The following is an 18,135-nucleotide window of genomic DNA, read 5'->3' on the forward strand; positions in this document are numbered from 1 at the left end:
CCAAACTACAATAATAGATCAAAAGTATAGAATGTGAGAAAAGGCAAATAATTCTCTAAAGGGCTGGAAGCTTCATTGGTTGTTTTGTAAGTTATCATCTGACGCAGCCTTCTTGATAAGCAGTGATGATTTGATGCTGGCAACAAATCCTGTTGGGTTAGAGAAAAATCTCTGCATGACCTTGGGAAAATTTGTGAACCTCTCTGTGACTCAGCTTCCTTATTAGCAAAATGAAGACATGGACACTTAATTTTTAAGGTCTTTCTAACACTTGAAAGACGTAATTATTAGAAACCAAATTTTGTAATGCCTCAAAAGAGTAAGCCCTAAAAAAATATAGCTTTTATTATTATGCTTGCCATGATATTGGGTAAATTTATGTTAAGTCACAGTATAGGAGGGTACTTGTGGCATGTAGAGGACTCTCTATACATAGCTATCTTTGCCATGTTTTTCTTGATAACTTGTAGGAAGATAAAGGATGTATTAATAGACTCTGCTGATGGCATAAAAACAGGAGCATCAAAAATTAGATAGCTGAATTGATACCCAAAATGAATTCAAACTGAGAAGATGAAAGATACAAAAATGTAACTTCTTGTACTTGAGTTTTAAAATCGAAATTCTGAAAAACAGATTGGAAAAAAAGTATCTTAGCAGTAGTAAGCTTATCTAAGTAAGGTATAAGCTAAAAGAGAAAAATGCTCAAGGGCTTAGATTAAAAGTAAGCATAACTTTAGTCACTAGAAAGATGTGGTCAGAAATGTACTGTGATTTTGGAGGGATTCAATAAACTATACCTGAAATAGTCCCACTGGACTTGAACTGATCTGCCAAACTTGGTAGTATTTTATATAGTTCTGGGTACCAGGTTTTTGGATGGAAAGGGACAAACTAGAATATTGGAAAAGAGTAAGAAGAACATTGCTAGCAATGGCCATTAGTTTTGTATCAAATTTTCCTAAGCTTTTATAAAAGTTATGTCATTCATCCCACACATCAGTCCACTGTGCATGATAATTGCTTTTGCCCTCAAGCTTGGAGAAATAAATAACATTCTCATAGCCATTAGTTAGTGAGTGCTGGTACTGGGTTTGAACCTAGGATGCCTAACTCCAGACTGATGCTGTTAGCTTCCAGACCATTCTTCTTCATATTGTATGTGATGGTACACTATAGAGACTCCCCTGAGGAAGATAGTTAAGAAACAAGGGGTCATTTAACACAGGGAAAAAGGTGACCAGTGACAGGAAAAGAAAAAGAGAGTAGAAGAGAGAGAGAGAGACTGATTCCATGGGGAAGATTCAGCATCAGATCTGCAGCATAATGTAAACACTATCAGCTTGAGCTTTAGCATCAAAAGACCCACAATAAATACCAACATGATAATTTATTAGCCTTGGGATCTTGGTCAAGAAATTTTAAGTTTTTAAGCCCAATTTTTTCTTCTCCAAAATAGGAGCAAAATACTGGATGTCTAAGATAATGCATTTAAAAAAATGCCAAAAGAATGGTAATTATGTTCAATACATGTTAATCTAATGGTAGTGTTGGGATTCAAGAGTTCATCACAAGTGGGCTATTTTATCATGCCTCAGAAGCAATGGCAGAGTGTCTCTTTTCATTAAAATTAATTCAGCCAAACTTGATGAATGTAAAATTTTCATTCTCCTCAGCTGCTTGGAAAAGGTCAGTAATGTTGTCCTGGTGTGGCCAATGGGCTGAAGAGAATGGCTGCCTAGGTGCTTCTGAATGAGTTGTTTGTTTATTGTGGTATGTTTAGGAGGGATCTCTTTTTTAAAAAATTATTGAAATATAATTGATATGCAATATTATTTTGGTTTCAGGTGTACAACATAGTGATTTAACAATGCATGCATTATAAAATGTTCACCATTTCATATGTGCAGTTACCATCTGTCACCAAAGTTTTTACAATATTATTGACTATATTCCCTATGATGTACTTTTCATCCCCATAACTTATTTAAAATTTTGAAATTTGTACCTCTTTATCTCCTTTACCTACTTCACCCATCCCCCAACTCCCCACCCCTCTGCCAACCATCAGTTTGTTCTACATATTTGAGTCTATTTCTGTTTTGTTTGTTTTGTTTTTTAAGATTCCATATATAAGTGAGATCTTATAGTGTTTTCTGTCTCTGTCTGACTTATTTCACTTAGTGTAATACCCTCTAAGTTCCATTTATCTTGTTGCATATGACAAAAATTTTTTTATGGCCGAGTATATAAATAACTCATATAACTCAAAACCAAACAACCACAAATGATCCAATTAAAAAATGGGTAGAGAACCTGAATAAACAATTTTCCAAAGAAGACAGTGATGGCCAACAAATACATGAAAAGATGCTCAACATCAGTAATTATCAGGGGAATGCAAATCAAAACCACAATGAGGTGTCACCTCACATTAGTCAGAATGGCTATTATCAAAAATACAAGAAATTACAAGTGTTGAGGATGTGGAGAAAAGGGAACCCTTGTGTACTATTGATGGGAATGTAAATTGTTACAGCCACTACTGAAAACAGTATGGTGGTTCCTTAAAAAGTAAAAGTAGAAATACCATATGACCCAGTGAAATCAACTTCTGTGTTTATACCTGAAGAAGTGAAAATGCAAATCCAAAGAGATATATGCCCCTGTATGTTTACTGCAGCATTATTTAAAATAGCCAAGATATGGAAGCATCCTAAGGATCTATTGATAGATGAATGGATGAAGAAAATGTGGTAGACACATACAATGGACTATCACTCAGCCAAAAAAACGAATGTTAAGTAGGAAGGTTCTCTTGATGAAATCACATGTTCATAACCAGCATTGTTTTAGATACTGATATTATACCCAGCTTTTGCTAAGGAATCAATTGCTTTTAAGTTCTCCTTTATTTTTTGAAAGTAAACTTGATTTCTTGAAATGGACCATTTTCACTTACCTTTCATATAATCTGCCTTTAGCATCTACTGAAAATGGTCTTTAAGGAAAAGTAGCTGAGTACAGTCTTAGAAATAACTGAAAAATATTATGACCAAGTAAACCTTTACCTTTCAACACACTTCATATTCTCATAGTTGCTCAGGTTTCTTTTTATTTCTAATGTTTTTTCTACTATAGAAGTTTAACCATGTCCCTTTATAAAAACATGCAGATGATGTCAGTAGGGAAAGCCTCTCAGTCTCTATGTTGTTTAGTTTTAACTGTAGTAAAATCTGTTGCTTTAGTGATTTTATTTTCAAATCTGAAAACACTTTCAAACCATTGAAACTTTTTTGTTTGTTTCATTAAATTTAGTGTACTGGCTTATCCACCAATTGTCTAAGAATTCCGAACACATGGCAGCTGAAAACTGCAAATAGAAAACAAAATGGTTGGCTAGAAATCTCTAAGCTTTTGTTTCCCCAAAAGAAATAGTGAAAAAGAATCAAGCAGAAACTGTCTGAATAACTTTGTCAGAGCTTTAGAAAATGGTCAAAAGTTTATAGCAACCAAGTGACAGTCAGTCAAGAAAACAGGCATCTTCAAATGGCGAGAAAATATTGCAGCATTCTAATGAACCCTTGCCCCACTCCCTCCCTGGCATAGCAGTGGTCTTGGTTTTGAAGTGACAGCAGCTTGGTTCCCAGTTCCTTCCTTCAATCCAGAGAAGCACAGCAAACCTTATCTTCAAATTATTGTGGACATTTGCTCTAACTTCTTTGGGGGGTACCCAAAGGACTTACATGAGATGCTTACTTCTATTTTACCTAATTCAGAGTTCAGGCAGAAAAGCATGAGGCACCACTTGTAAAAGCTACAAGGTGACTACAGACCCACAGATACCTGGAGCAATAGATACTGAGTCAACTACACAATAGATCACCTAAGCCTGGAGTAAACACTGGAATGATATTAGGGAAATTAAAACATTCAAAAGCAACATGTTTAAAAGGGGAAGTTATAAAGACAAGCACATGTCCTGTGAAGACCATAAGTTTTCACCTTGGGCAGATCCCTAGGTTCAAAGCAGACCTAAGTAAGTGTTGATGAAGTGACCCAGAACAGTCAATCTGCAAGGACTAGAAGAGCTCCTGGCATTCAAGGATATGTCTGTCAAAATATTAGCTGAACATAAACCCCAAAGAAGTTCAGACATTGGAATTACTAGGCAAAGATCTTAAAACAGCTGTCTAAAATATGCTCAAATAGCTGAAGAAAAAAACATAAGCAAATAACTAAAGGAAATGGGAAAAACAATACATGAACACGCTAAGAATACCATTAATGAATTAGAAATTACAAAAAAGAAACAAAAGAAATTCTGGAGCTGAAGAGCATAATAGCAAAAATGAAAATTTCAGTAGAGATTTTTAACATCATATCAGCATTCAAAAGAATCAATGAACTCAAAAGTAGAACAATTAAAATGATTGAGTCTGAGGATCTGAAAGAAAAAGAATGAAGAAAAGTGAACAGAGCCTAAGGGATTTGTGGGACATTGAGCAGGCCAACATATGCATTATGGGAAAGAGAAAGAAAGATATGGAAAGATAATTTGAAGAAATAATGCCTGAAAACTTACTAAACTCAATGAAATGCATGAATCTACAAATTTAAGACATTCTATGAACTCCAAGTAGGATAAACTCAAAAGACCTACAACAGACACACAGTATAATCAAACTGTCAAAAGACAAAGACATAATCTTGAGAAGACATAATCCAGAAAGAAGTGACTCATCATACACTGTATCCAGCAAAAAATTCCTGCAAAAATAAGGGGGAAATTAAGACATTTCAAGACAAACAAAAACTGACAGTTTACCACTCCTACAAATGCCTTACAAGAAATTTTTAAGGAAGTTCTTCAGGTTGAAATGAAATGATGCTCAAAGCTGTGTAAAGATATAAAGATATCTGGTAAAGATAAATGCTTTGGCAAATATAAAAACCAGTATTATTGTAACTTTAGTTTGCAGCTCCACTCTTTATTACAGGATTTAAAAGATAAAATACATAAAAAAATATAGATCTATTTATTGGCCACACAATATATAAAGATATAATGTTTGTGACATTAGTAACACAAGGAGGGGGGGAATGGAGCTGTACAAGAGCAGAATTATTATTTACAATAGAAGTGAAGTTGGCATCAATTAACATTAGTGTTATAACTTAAGAATGTTATATATAACCCTTATATTAGCCACAAAGAAAATATCTAAATTCATAAAAAAACAATTAAACCCAAAAAAGCCACTAATAGAGGAAAATGAGGACAAAAAAACCTGTGAAACCCATAGAAAACAAAGGGCAAAAAGGCAAAAGTCCTCCCTTACCAGAAATTTCTCTAAATATAAACAGATTAAATTCTTCAATCAAAGGAAAAATATGACAGAATGAATAAAATTAATTCCTACCATGTGGCCTAAAGAGACTCATTATAGATCTAAGGACACAAAGAGGTTGAAAGAGAAAGGAAAGAAAAAGATATTTCATGCAAATAGTAACAAAAATAAAGCTGATGGTTATACTAAATATCAAACAAAATCAACTTTAAGCCAACTTTAAGCCAAAAAAACCCAACTATTCTAAGAGACAAAGAAGAAAAATATTACATTGACAAATGGGTCAAGTTATCATGAAGACATAATGATCATAAACATATATGTGCCAAAAGACAGAGCACCAAAAATTTTATACCCTACTTTCAATAAATGTCTTCTTTTTCTAGCTGTCAGTTATATAAACACACCTATATTTCCCATCCCTATCTGTCCCTTTTTCTTCTTCTTGTCATTGAGAAATGCTCCCTCCTTTTACCTCTTATTTGTGAATTGTCCAGTTTTCCTTACGCTATTGATTTCCAGTTTCATTCCACTGTGATTAGAACAGATACTTTATATGATGTCAATCTTTCTAAATTTAATAAGACTTATTTTGTGGCCTAGCATATGGTCTATATTGTAAAATGTACCATGTGCACTTGAGAAAAATGTATATTATGCTCTTATTAGGTAGAGTATTCTATATATGTCTGTTATGTCTAATGGGTTTATAATGTTGTTCAAGGACCCTATTTCCTTAAAGATCTTCACTGGAAAAATATAATAAAATAAAAATCCAATCTAAATTCCACAACCCTCTCCTGACACCTTTCCTTTTAACCCCAGTTCTTGAAGGAAGATATGAGTTTATGTTACTGGTAGTGAAGAAAAGAAGACCTATCTTTTTAAAACTTATTTTTCTGAGTAAAATGTGAAGTCATGTTCTGTTGATGAGAAAGTAGTTGGGGGTACTACAAATGATTGAGGGTTGAGGAAAAGTCTGCCAGAGTGTGGATTATGAGAGTAAGATTTGGCTAGCATTGAGAGTAATTGGAGTTTATAATGTAGTAGGTAATGTAATGTGCTGCAGGACCCAAATTCATCACTGAGAAGCCTTTCTCCTGGATTAATTATGGCAATATCCAATTTATGGTTTATTATTTATTTGTTATATATTTTCATTTACTTCTATAACATTTTAGTTTAAAATATCAAGTATTACTATTTTTAATTACCGTATTGCTCTAAAAGCCCTAAGTTAAAATTTTAAAATAAAACATTTAAATGTTATAAAGAACATAAAAATATATATTCATATATCTGGAATCATTTAGTTAATAGTAAATTTAGCTAGGAGCTTCCTGGCAGACAAAGCAAGAGGACTATGTATTGAAATACAGATTTCTTATCCCTACATAAAGGAAATCATCTGGGAAAAAGTTTCATTTTTCTGGTGCTAAATGAATATCAAAGTACAATGTAAATCTTCACTTAAGGGCCATTAGGTAAGGTGGGCAATATCTTCAACTCTGCTCTTCTGAAAGCAAAGACCATTCCTCATAAGGACATTTCCTACAATATCAGTGAAGTATGCAACATAATGTTAAAACTCAATTCAGAATAGGCATTTCTCTGGAAAGTTAAGATGTTTTTTGTGCTGACAGTTGTAGTCTGATGAGTTACTTTAACCTGAGAATAAAACTAGGGGATTGTAGAGGAGAGTAGGGATGGACTATCTGTGCTCTCAGCCACTGTTCTGAATATCACATGCCTCCCACTGGTCTATGGGAAGAGTTAGTGTAAGACCAATCCTTAACTGCATGCTCTAATTGCAGGGCCCTGTATGAACATTAGACAGTATTCTTGATCACTACATGTATTCTTCAGTTGGGCTTAGTCTGTCTGCTCATTGGATCAAAATGTATTACTATTATGATTAGTAGTAATAATAATGATTACATTTTTGTGGGTAAAATTGCAATATTTCTAGAATCTCTCACCTGGCCTTAGTACATCTCCATATCAATAGGTGTTTCCAAGGGGTGGAAAGAAGTAGTCTATCTCCTTATTAATAGTTGATTACAAGGGGAAACAGGGCATATCTGGACCAGAGAGGTGGGGTGAGGTCCCTTTTTGCAGCCAGGTAGTGAGAAACACAGGCAAGCAGTAGTGGATGACTCCTTGTAGGCAGTAAATGAGTTTCTCTCACTTTATTTTTCCCTTTGACTGATTTTGTTTTCAAAGGTATTTTGCCCTGGGCTGGGAAAATATTTCCCCCCTGGAGTTACAATTTTTATGATCAGAATTTTTACTTCTAAAACCTTTAATTACATTTTTTAGTAGGTTACAAAGCTTCCTGCATCTTTCTAAGGATTTTAACTCAGCTTATTTTAATATGTTGGTCTGTTTGCTCCATTTGTTTCCCAAAGTGTACCATGCAAAGGTAGGTGTCTTTCTTGGTTTGGGTTCAGTTGTGTGTTTCTTGGGCATGTGCATTAGTTTATAACTACAGAGGACTTCCTCCAGTGATGGTGTCCATACACAACATGAGCTGCTTGGTAAGAAGGAATCACTTGTACTTATTCTTCTGAGTATGGTGGTGATGTCCCTTAACCATAGGTGGACCATACGATATTTCTTGATGCCTCCAGAAAGGTTGAAACTTGTAGTGGGCTTTACTTCTCTGAATCCTGCTGATGTTTTAACCAAAGTGTCACTCCAGGAGGTGCCCATTCTCTCTTCGGAGTATCCCAGGAGATAATTCTAACTTCTTCAGTAATTCTTTCCTGATAGATTTCCACTTCTCATCTCCTTCAGTTGCACATGCCTCTCATCTTTGAGACTTCTTTTTAATTTCTGATGCAATATGAGTTTCCATTCTTTCTTAGGTGGAGTTAATTGAAAAAAGAAACAATTTATTTTCTGTAATTACTAGGTATTTGGGGCAGGACAAGATGGGGACATTGCTTCATATGGCAATACCATCTTGTTCAAATCGTTCATGATTCCTGCGGGGCTTGGAATATTAAACAAACAAACAAACCAAAACAACACAAAATCCACTTAATTAAATGGCTCCCTGAAAAGATATTTCTGGTGAGTGGAAGTACCAAAATCTGATTTTAAACATGACCAGATTTTACTTACAGAATAATATAAAGGATTTCCTCTATTGATTCATGAAGCTGAAAATGAACAAACCTAACATTTAAATTATGATTTTCTTCAGCGGAGATGTCTCTTTCATAGTTCATTGAATATTTTGTAGAGTATAACTGCCTGCACAGAAAATCCTCATACAGTGATTTTTATATGGATCTTTCCATTTAGAAAAAATAGTAGTTATCTGTTTTTATATTCAAACCTTCTGACAATTGTTTTATTTTTCAGATGATCTAAATTTTTTTCTTTTTTTTTTTACAGTGCTTCTCATAACAATAATGCTTACAGTAATTTAACAGGGATTTTACATTTGTAAACTGTAAAATGCTGTTAAGTGATGACATGCCATTTTAGTTTCACAGCCTGCAGTCACAAAATTTGATAAACTTGTTGTTTGATGAATTCCAAAGCTTAAGAAAAAATAAGTTCTTTCCTTTCACAGATAATATAGAAATACTTTTAAGACATCAACAGTTTCCAAGCATTTTCAATAGCATCTGGGTCACCATATCCACAGTATAAAACAGAAAACAAAAGGTGACTCTCTTCCTGTCCACTGTCCCAAAGGTAGGTAACTTGATTGCATTCATTTTTTTCTCTAGTCTTCTACTAATTTAATTTTAGGCACAAAAACATTTACATGCACATTAAGGAAAACGATGCCAATCACTTTAATGCCTTTTACTTTTCTTCCTTTATTATTTTTTGTCCTGGTACAAAGGATCAGAAGCCTGAATGAAGATTATTCATAAGGCAGATATCATGTTAAACAGGGATGTATGCTTTCAATACGAATAATGGTCTCTAATGCTGGAAAAAAAAGCTGCTTTCAAACACAGGTGACCTAGTCAGCACTTTAAAAATGACTAGGGGAACTCAGTTTCTTCTTCTGGAAAATGGAATTGATAATATTAAATATTTGGTGAAGGGCTATTTGGATGTGGAACTGCATAAATTATATCCGTGATATTGGTAGCTGATAATTGCATTTCCAATAGGAATTACAATTAAGACCCTTGCAATATGACATACTTTTGATCATTTTAATTTCCTTTGTGATTGCAGAGAATGATAATTCTTTGGGGGACTTGACTCCAATTTTCATATTACAAAAGGAAAGTATGGATAATGGAATAATACCGAGATGAACGACGTCTTGATCTGCAATCTCTTATTTCTCTCATTCCCATTTCTGCAGTGGGGACGCCACCTGTGTTCTGCTCATTATAAAACTTTTAGCAAGAGGCTAATGAAATGCAAAGCTTTCTATAAGACCAGCACTAGCCTTCCTATCAAATCATCTGAAATATTTATTTGCTCTCTTGAATAATTGATAGGGGCATCAGCTCTCCCGGTCAATTGATTTATTAAGGGACTGTTTGGAATTAAACAGCTTAAAGATATTAGATTTAGTAGTGATCTTGCTTGTTAGCATATTCATTTACCTACGGGAGCCCCCATTAGATATTGTTAATACATGACGTTTTCAGTCACAGCCTGGATCTCCTCAAATTGCATTAACGCCAGGCTGTTTAGCCACAGAATAACAGGTTTGATTGAGTGCTTGGGTTTGGTGTAATTAGATTTTCCTAGAAAAGGGGGGACTACTTTAATGCCATGTGCATTAAACTAGATATGTCATCAGCATTACTGTAATTGGCGAACAGGAACGCTGGAGACCTGGCTGAGTCTGAATGTTTGTGTTTATGGCTCACCCGTCCATTCTCCTAGATGGCACATAATAGCTGTGCTTACTTACATATGCATGACCCTGGGAAAAAAACAAAAAGGGAACTGACTTCTTTAACAAGCATCTCTTTTGAAAAAGGTGGAAAATTCTATCCTGAGTAATGGGATCAATTTTTCGTTTGTTAAAACTGCCAATTATTTCTCTTACTGAAAAGGTCATGTGGCTGGTTAATCAATGATGAAAATCGTATGTGAATATACGTGGGTATATTCACGTATTTATTCGTATTTCACTATAAAACTATCTGCTTCAATTTCAAACTGCTGGTCTGATTAAGGGCCACAACACACCAGTAGAATTCTCTCTCACCAATGCTTTCTCTTAGGAATTACATCCTCTTATTAACAGAGGAGCATGTAGGAAATAAAATTACTTCTGATCACTTTTCCCTAATGGGGTTGATTCATTCTGTGTGCAAACAGCGCTAACTTTGTCCACGGAGAGATAATGAGCACCGGTGTGACAATCTGTATAGTAGGATAATTTAGGAGTGTGGATGAAGTTGCTGTTAGACAAATTGGAAAGTAATCCAGTTTTTTCTTTTCCACTTCCATTTATGTGCGCCTTTTCTCTTCTCCAAGCTTAAGCCACCCTTGTGTTACATCTTAGTTGTCCACAAGTTAAACCAGATGTTTTGCTTGGCTCTGCTTTTCTTCTGTCTCGGACCACATCTTAAATTGATAAAAATATCCTGGCATTCTTCTCCTTTTCCTTAGGTTCTTGATCACAGAAAAAAATACGACACTCTTTCATTTTATGTTATACATATTAATAAGTAATGATGTCACATGTGTGTCGCTTTGCTTTTTACAAGGCATGGGCAGCAGGTCATCTAATTTGTACCATGTTTTCTGTGCATGTAGTTAAAGAAGCTCCAGATCAGGGAAATCAAGCTATTTCACTAAGTTGACACAGCCAACAGGAGTAGAATCGGAATTTGAATCACTTTAATGCCTTTCCACTGTAATATGCTGTCTCCTTACTGATGTTAACAGTCATCAAATATTTTTGAAGATGCCTCCTTATTGCAAAGGAGGAACTCACATTGGGTTGGTTTGGAGGAACAGATAGGCTGATACAAAATGTCTATCCCTTTGGCTGGTGTGCAAGATAGATATTCAGGGAAAGGGGAGTTGAGAGAATAGATCATTGCAGTCGGTTGTCTTGATTGATGCCTGGTATTTGTGGGGGAGAAGGGGTGCTACTCAGAAAACTTACTAAGTGGCCTAGTGTCCTTTCCAATTCTGTACTAGCAACTTTGACTCTTTTAACACCAGTACCTGTTGATGGGGTTAAAACAGTGGCTATTCCACATGTCTACATGGGAGGGAATTAAGGTAGCAATCCCTAGAAGAAGACTTATTTTGGAGTTCGGTGTGCATAGCCAGCACACTGCTTTTCCTTGGAGAGGGGATGCCATGGTGCAGTTAGAAGACCACCTACCTCTCCCATCTCTAATCATACCTACACTTTGAGAAAGAAGGAAGAAGGGCAAGAAGGCGAGAGTTGTCTTAAGGCTCTACCATTGACCACTGGTAGGAATCACATTGTCCTGTCTGGGTGTCCACAGTATTAATGTAAACATGTTTGGAAAAGGACTCTTCAGTAAATTTGTGATGGCAGTCTAGATCTCCAAATGAGCATCTCTAAAGCAAAATGATCCCTAAAAATGTCCAAAAGCTTATATACAATCAGCTACATCAGTAATGATCCAAATGGGAGTAAGAGGTGTTTGAGGCTATTTCATTCCATTATGTTACTCCCTTATAATACATCAACCTCATCTACCAGTTTCCCGAAAATACAAACTTAATGGGACACATTGAACCTAATAAAGGGGGTATAGTGGGTTTCTCTCTTTATATGGACACTAATGAAGTTGTCATTTTCTAGAAAGGCAGTTTTTTGGGAATCAGAACTCAGAATTGATATAATCTATTTCATATGTGTATATACAGTTATAAATAAATATATATGTATATATATGTACACAGATTCATATATATAATAAGAATAATGTATAAAAATTAAAGCAGTGAGTTTCAGTGATGTGGTTATAGCTGGCTCCCAAATATTGATAAGAGGTAGCCTTGAACTATGTTGAGTATTGTTGGAAATAGTTCACAACCTTATGGCCCCAAGGGGGCTGATTTTCAGGGTAGCATTTACTTGGAGCAATTCTGCGATGTTCATTCTGTGTAAATATAAAAATATTTTAAAAACTCTCTAGAAAAGTCATTGTACCTTATCTCACACACACACACACACACACACACACACACACACACACACACACACACACACAGTGCCAGCTTCTTGGGCTGTGACCAGAGCAGATCCCTGTCCCAATAATACTCCGCCTCCCACAGGCCCTGGGTGCGGGTTTGCAGAGCGCCAGGATAGGATAGGTGTGTGCCCTGTGGTGTTTTGGGGTTATGCACCTTCAGCCTTAGAGTGCATTTAGCAAGCACACAAGCAGGGCCCACTCCAGATACCCAGACTCCCCCAGCATGGAGGTTCCAATCCATTGAGGGTGGGGGTGAGGTTGAGAGGTTATGTGTTAGGGGGCTGTGTCTCTGGGTAGGGACTTCTGACTCCTTTGCCTAGCCCGTATTTTCACTTTTCACTGGGCCCTGCAAATTAAAGAGCCAGTCCTGCAGGCACATGCTTACCCAAAGGCTCAGAATGACAGCCGCCATCAAATGTTACCTAGTCGCACCACCCCAGAGAGCTTCAGTAACTACTGATGCCCTAAATACTCTGCTCCCAACACAGATAGACCCACAATTTAGACTGAGAAATAATAAACTTAATAGTGGTTTGAAGTTAATAGTGATGATTTCTCTATGTTGACAGCATAACATTTATGGCTAATAGAGTAGTGAGTAAGTACTAGTCAAAGATCCCTAGAGATAGTGGGTCAGTAAGTTATTTAGACATTTTCAAAGCTGACCTCATGACCCAAGTGGAGGTACCAATAATTGTTAATGACCAACAAAGTTTTTAACATTTACGAGTAGTATTTCTCCTTCTTTCCCTCTTCCCCCTCTTTCTCCTCATAATCATTACTATGATCACTACTGCAGCTATTGCTACTGTTATTATATCACGTTGGCAATTCTGGACCAAATGAAAGAAATCAGGATCTCTGCGTTGGTACCACCACTGCCCACACACCTCCTGACTGTAACGTGGTTGTATGTCCCCGAGTACACGTACACTCTTTTCTCCTCTATCTTGGGCTTCCTTCCTCCTCCCCCTGCCCTGTCGTTTCCAGCACTCAGAGGAATCTATGAACAAGGTTAGCATCGCTGTAGGGCCCACAAATGAGGATGCCATGCACCGCTGATTTTCAAAGTTCCCATAATAAAAACTGAGGTTGTTTTGCAGAAACTGCTGTTTGTTTAGGAACATTCAGGAAGGGATCTATGCAAATATTTGGCAACTTTGTTTGAGGACACATGGGAAGACATCAAGTCTAGGAGGTGGTGGTGTTTTGTTTTTTTCTTTTTTTTGGTGAAAGAGTCCCACATCCTTGACTCTTCATAAGTAACCACTCTGAGCCGGCATCAGGGTTACACCCCACGCTGGGTGGTCTGGGACTGGGTTTAGTCCCCTCCAGGCCCTGGCAGGTGCCATAACTCCTCACAAGTTCACTGACCTACACGGGCTCACATTTCTGATTCACAGTCAGCTTGTCAGAGACTCTGAGACCCAGATTCCATATTTGTGGAGTTCATTGTTCATTTCTTCTCTGATGTGTGACCCTGCACGCAGAAGACCTCATTCTGCTTGTTTCTGACCATTTCTCCAAGTTGTCAGAGTCTTTTTGATTTATATTTCTGTATTGTAGAGTTCCACTCAGCCTTCACTATTTGGTTCAAAGCACAGGTACAATGAGTATGCTCCATGTACAAACATTTTTATGGTGAAAACCAAACATATTTTTAATTATTTTGGTTACAGTGTTATAAAAAAGATTAGAAAGAAGGCTACACACACACACACACACACACACACACACATATATATATAGTCTATTTATATCTGTAAATAGATTGATATAAATGTATACTTGTACATGTGAAATTTATTCTTCTGGCTTAAGAAAGCAAATCGATGAAGTGACATATTTCTACTAAACAGCCGCACATCGAGGTTTGTTACGTAGCTTCTGATTTATCCCACCTATTCGACAGATTGGGATTATGTTATGCATATTACTGAACCCAGACAAATACGGAGTGGATGTTGAATTGAACAAAACTACTGCTTACATTCAGTGCTTGATGTTTTATTTAGAAAGGCAATTCTCATCACAAGTTCAAAAAAAAATAAAAAAAGGTGAGGGAAATGAATATCCTGAAATATTCATTTTCATTTTTTGGGAAAACAGAGCATCTCATCTTCACAGAACATGCATCTGCTCCAAACTTTTCACCCCATTCCCTCAGATCTCTGGTTTGGCTCTACTGAAATTTGTTCCTTTGGTTTCTGTGTGTGTGTGTGTGTGTGTGTGTGTGTGTGTGTGTGTGTGTGTGTGTGTGTATGTGTGTGTGTGTGTGTGTGTGTGTAGGGAGGAGAAGCCATGTGTCTGAGGGGGTGACAACAGTCAGCAGAGCAAGAGCCTTAATCACTGTTTACTGATTTAGTCCATTTTACTAGCAGGCAGTGCTTTTCCAGAGAGCTGTTTTCCTGGCAGGGTGCAAAGACTGCTTTCAGGGGCGGAAGTGTGTGTCTCGAGGCCGTCTTGTCTGTCTTGCCCACTATCCCTGGCACAGTCTTGCCACCGCTGGCAGGGCCGCTGCACCGAGGCGATGGGCCAGCCTGTCCACCCCCGCTCCTGCCTGCGCTCCTCTGGCGGAGGTGTTAATGAGAGCTGATAAAAGCAGGAGGGAGCACGGAGGGCCCACCAGGGCATCAAAACAATACCTACGGCAGGCAGAGCCGACACATTTCGCACTGCGCCTCTGCTCATGGGGTGAAAAGAATTGAAAATGACAGATCGAGGATTTTTACCTTCCCTTCTGATGGGCTTTTTTGTTTGGTTTATTGACGCTGCTCTGGGGCTGCGCGGCTGTGATCGCTGTGGCTGCCTTTCCTGCCCATGTTCCCGTACCATTGTTACACTTGAAATAACGGATTTGACAAAAAAAAGAGGAGGACCAGTTAGGAATTGCGGGCACTTTTCCAACAGTTGTTCGTCACCTTCAAGACCCCCTTTGCAGTTGACACCCACTCCTGAACTCCCCCTTCGATGGGCAAATCCAGATCATTGTGGCAGTGGGTGGGCTGACCTGTGAAATTAGGGCCATCCGTAAAAAAGGGGATTGGGTGGCAGGAGCTTAGGAAACACTGACGGTATTTATGGTGGTACATGAATATCAAAGCTGTCCCTGGGCTTTTCTAGGTAATCCAAGTACCAGCCAAATGGCTACAATGCATCCTCATTCATACCCATCCTCTTAGAATCACAGTGAGAGGACCGCTCAGTTGTCAGATATGGGGATGTTCACTGGTCTTGGTACAGAGAAAATTCAAGGGCATGAATTTACGCCACGGATGGACCCGGGGCTCTGCCTGAATGACAACATGCCAGCTTTGTGAGGTTCACTGTCACAATAATGATCAAAATGAAATTATTGCCTTCCTGTCAGGCTCTTCACTCCCCTGCTGTGGGGTCTGGGTGCTTTGGGGGGTTTCCAGTTGAAGGAGTTATTTTTTTTCATGCCAAATAAAAACAATCAGCATGAGATTAAAAAGCCATGGGGCGAGGTGGTGAGCAGTAGTGGCTGGTGTTAGATCCTGAGTACTTTGGAACTTCTCCTGTCTTCCAGGAGACCTTTCCACACTGGGCTGTCACATGCATTCCCCAGTTACTGGCCCCGGCTCCCACCCGCTGGGACTAACAGACAGGCAGGCAGCAGGCCCACTTCTCCTTTCCCATGGGACCCCTCCTTGGCCACTTGAGAATTATCTCCACGATCCCCCAGTCACCCCATTAATTCACAGGACTCAGAGACTTGGGACTGAAGTGAGTGTCTGTGGAGCATCTTGAACACATCCACTCCAAACTGCACTTGCCATCTTAAGGCACTCCATGCATTCTTAAAGCATCACTTAAGAAAAAGTGCGGCTCTTAAGTCATCAGTTTTATCATGGCCTGTGCAGGTGAACTTCTTTGTAACTGCAATAAAAGGTCCTCTGAGTTTTATAGTATCATCATTATTAATACTGCTAATAATATAAATGAAATATTCCTGATGCTTTTCTAAACAGCCATCAAGAGATGTCATTTCTAAGGACTAAGTTTTAGATAGTCACAGAAATGTCTGACAAAATGAGGTCTCTCTGGTCTTGCTTTAACCCGACTAAAAATAACCCTCACGTGCGTGAAAACGAGTGATTACCTATGGGTTGATATTATGTGCAGTGAACATCCCCCGGATGTATATGGCTGGAGACTTCAGAACCACAGGGGCAGACACCCCATTTCTGATCTCCGCGGTCACATAGTGACACCAACACCACATGAAGAGATTTAACTCACCAGGGACGTTGTTACAGAGGTGAACTGCTTTGCTTGAAAATTCAAAGCAATAGCTGATGTAAAGCAAACTCGAAGCACCTCTCAAGAGCACACACCTCCTCTAAATGAAGCCCAGCAACGATATGCCCCCACTCGGGATTCCTGAGGGGTGCCCTTGTCCTTACAAACAGCCACAAAATTGTCTCAAGTTAAAAGTTCTTTTTCTCCCCTTCCAGCCAAAGTAGATAACGGTTTTGGAGGTGGCGATGGGAGAGAAAGAGAGACAGAGAGAAGAGAGCTAGCAAGCGCGGATGAAAAAAAAACGAAGTGAGAAAAAGAAAAAGAGAGATCACCTTTAAGCCTTTTCTTTTCTCTTCCTTTCGAATGACACAATAGAATTTTTTTTTCCTAAAGTTGTATTAGGGATTCACTTAAGCAGAAATGAACTGTAATATGCAAATAGTTCTAATTGGACTGCTAATAGAGCGTGTCTCTGTTGTTTTTTTGTGGGGAGTTTTATGCCTATGTAATCAGTGCAGACAGCCGTTAAGTAAATGAGAAGCAACTAACAATGTCAGGAAAGAGACCGGGCGGTTCCGGCTGACACTACCCTAATCTTCCAGGACCCATTAAATGGCAGTTTCAACGCATTACCTACCATAACATCCTTGAATATCACTGATTTTATTTGCAGTATCAAACATTCCATTTCATGCCCCATTAACAGTGGGAGCCTGAGCTTTTTGACGCAGCTAAACATTTTACTAACTACCTGGACTAAGTAACCAATTAACTTTTGGAGACAATACGGCCAATTAAGCGCGAAAAGGTAAGGCTGTCATCCCCCACGAAAATTGAATTTCCTTTTCCGGATGGCACTTATTGTCGCCACTCAATTGTTAATGGGGATTCGGTCCCTATTAAAGTATGAAGGCAAAACGGAATGGAAAAGTTCAGAGGACTTAGTTCCTAAAGAGTAGGTCACCAAGTGTCCCAGTTGGCCACTAATTCAGTTAACTTTTCTTCATGCCAGATTACTTATCCGATGTGACTGTAGCAGGTCTCTTAATATAGCATTCTGTGACAGCACGCTGCACAATCTGGTAGCTTCTGAGGAATCCACAGGCCCAGGGCTGTAGTTTGGGGTCTTGTGTGGGAGGTTTAGTATGAAAAAAAAAAACAAAAACTCAACTGTTTTTTACTGTGGTTGTTTTTGGTCTTCTTTTATGACAGCCGAAGTACCAGTGTCGGACAAGATATCGCCCTGGTTATTACCAGCATGGACTCTTCAGAGATAAAAAATAAAATGCTTGTATAGAGAGGTGTGTTCCGAATTAACCCTCCGTGGTTTGGGAAGTCATTTT

The sequence above is a fragment of the Manis javanica genome, chromosome 18 (genome assembly GCF_040802235.1).
Source record: "Manis javanica isolate MJ-LG chromosome 18, MJ_LKY, whole genome shotgun sequence".
In the NCBI taxonomy this organism is placed as follows: Eukaryota; Metazoa; Chordata; class Mammalia; order Pholidota; family Manidae; genus Manis; species Manis javanica.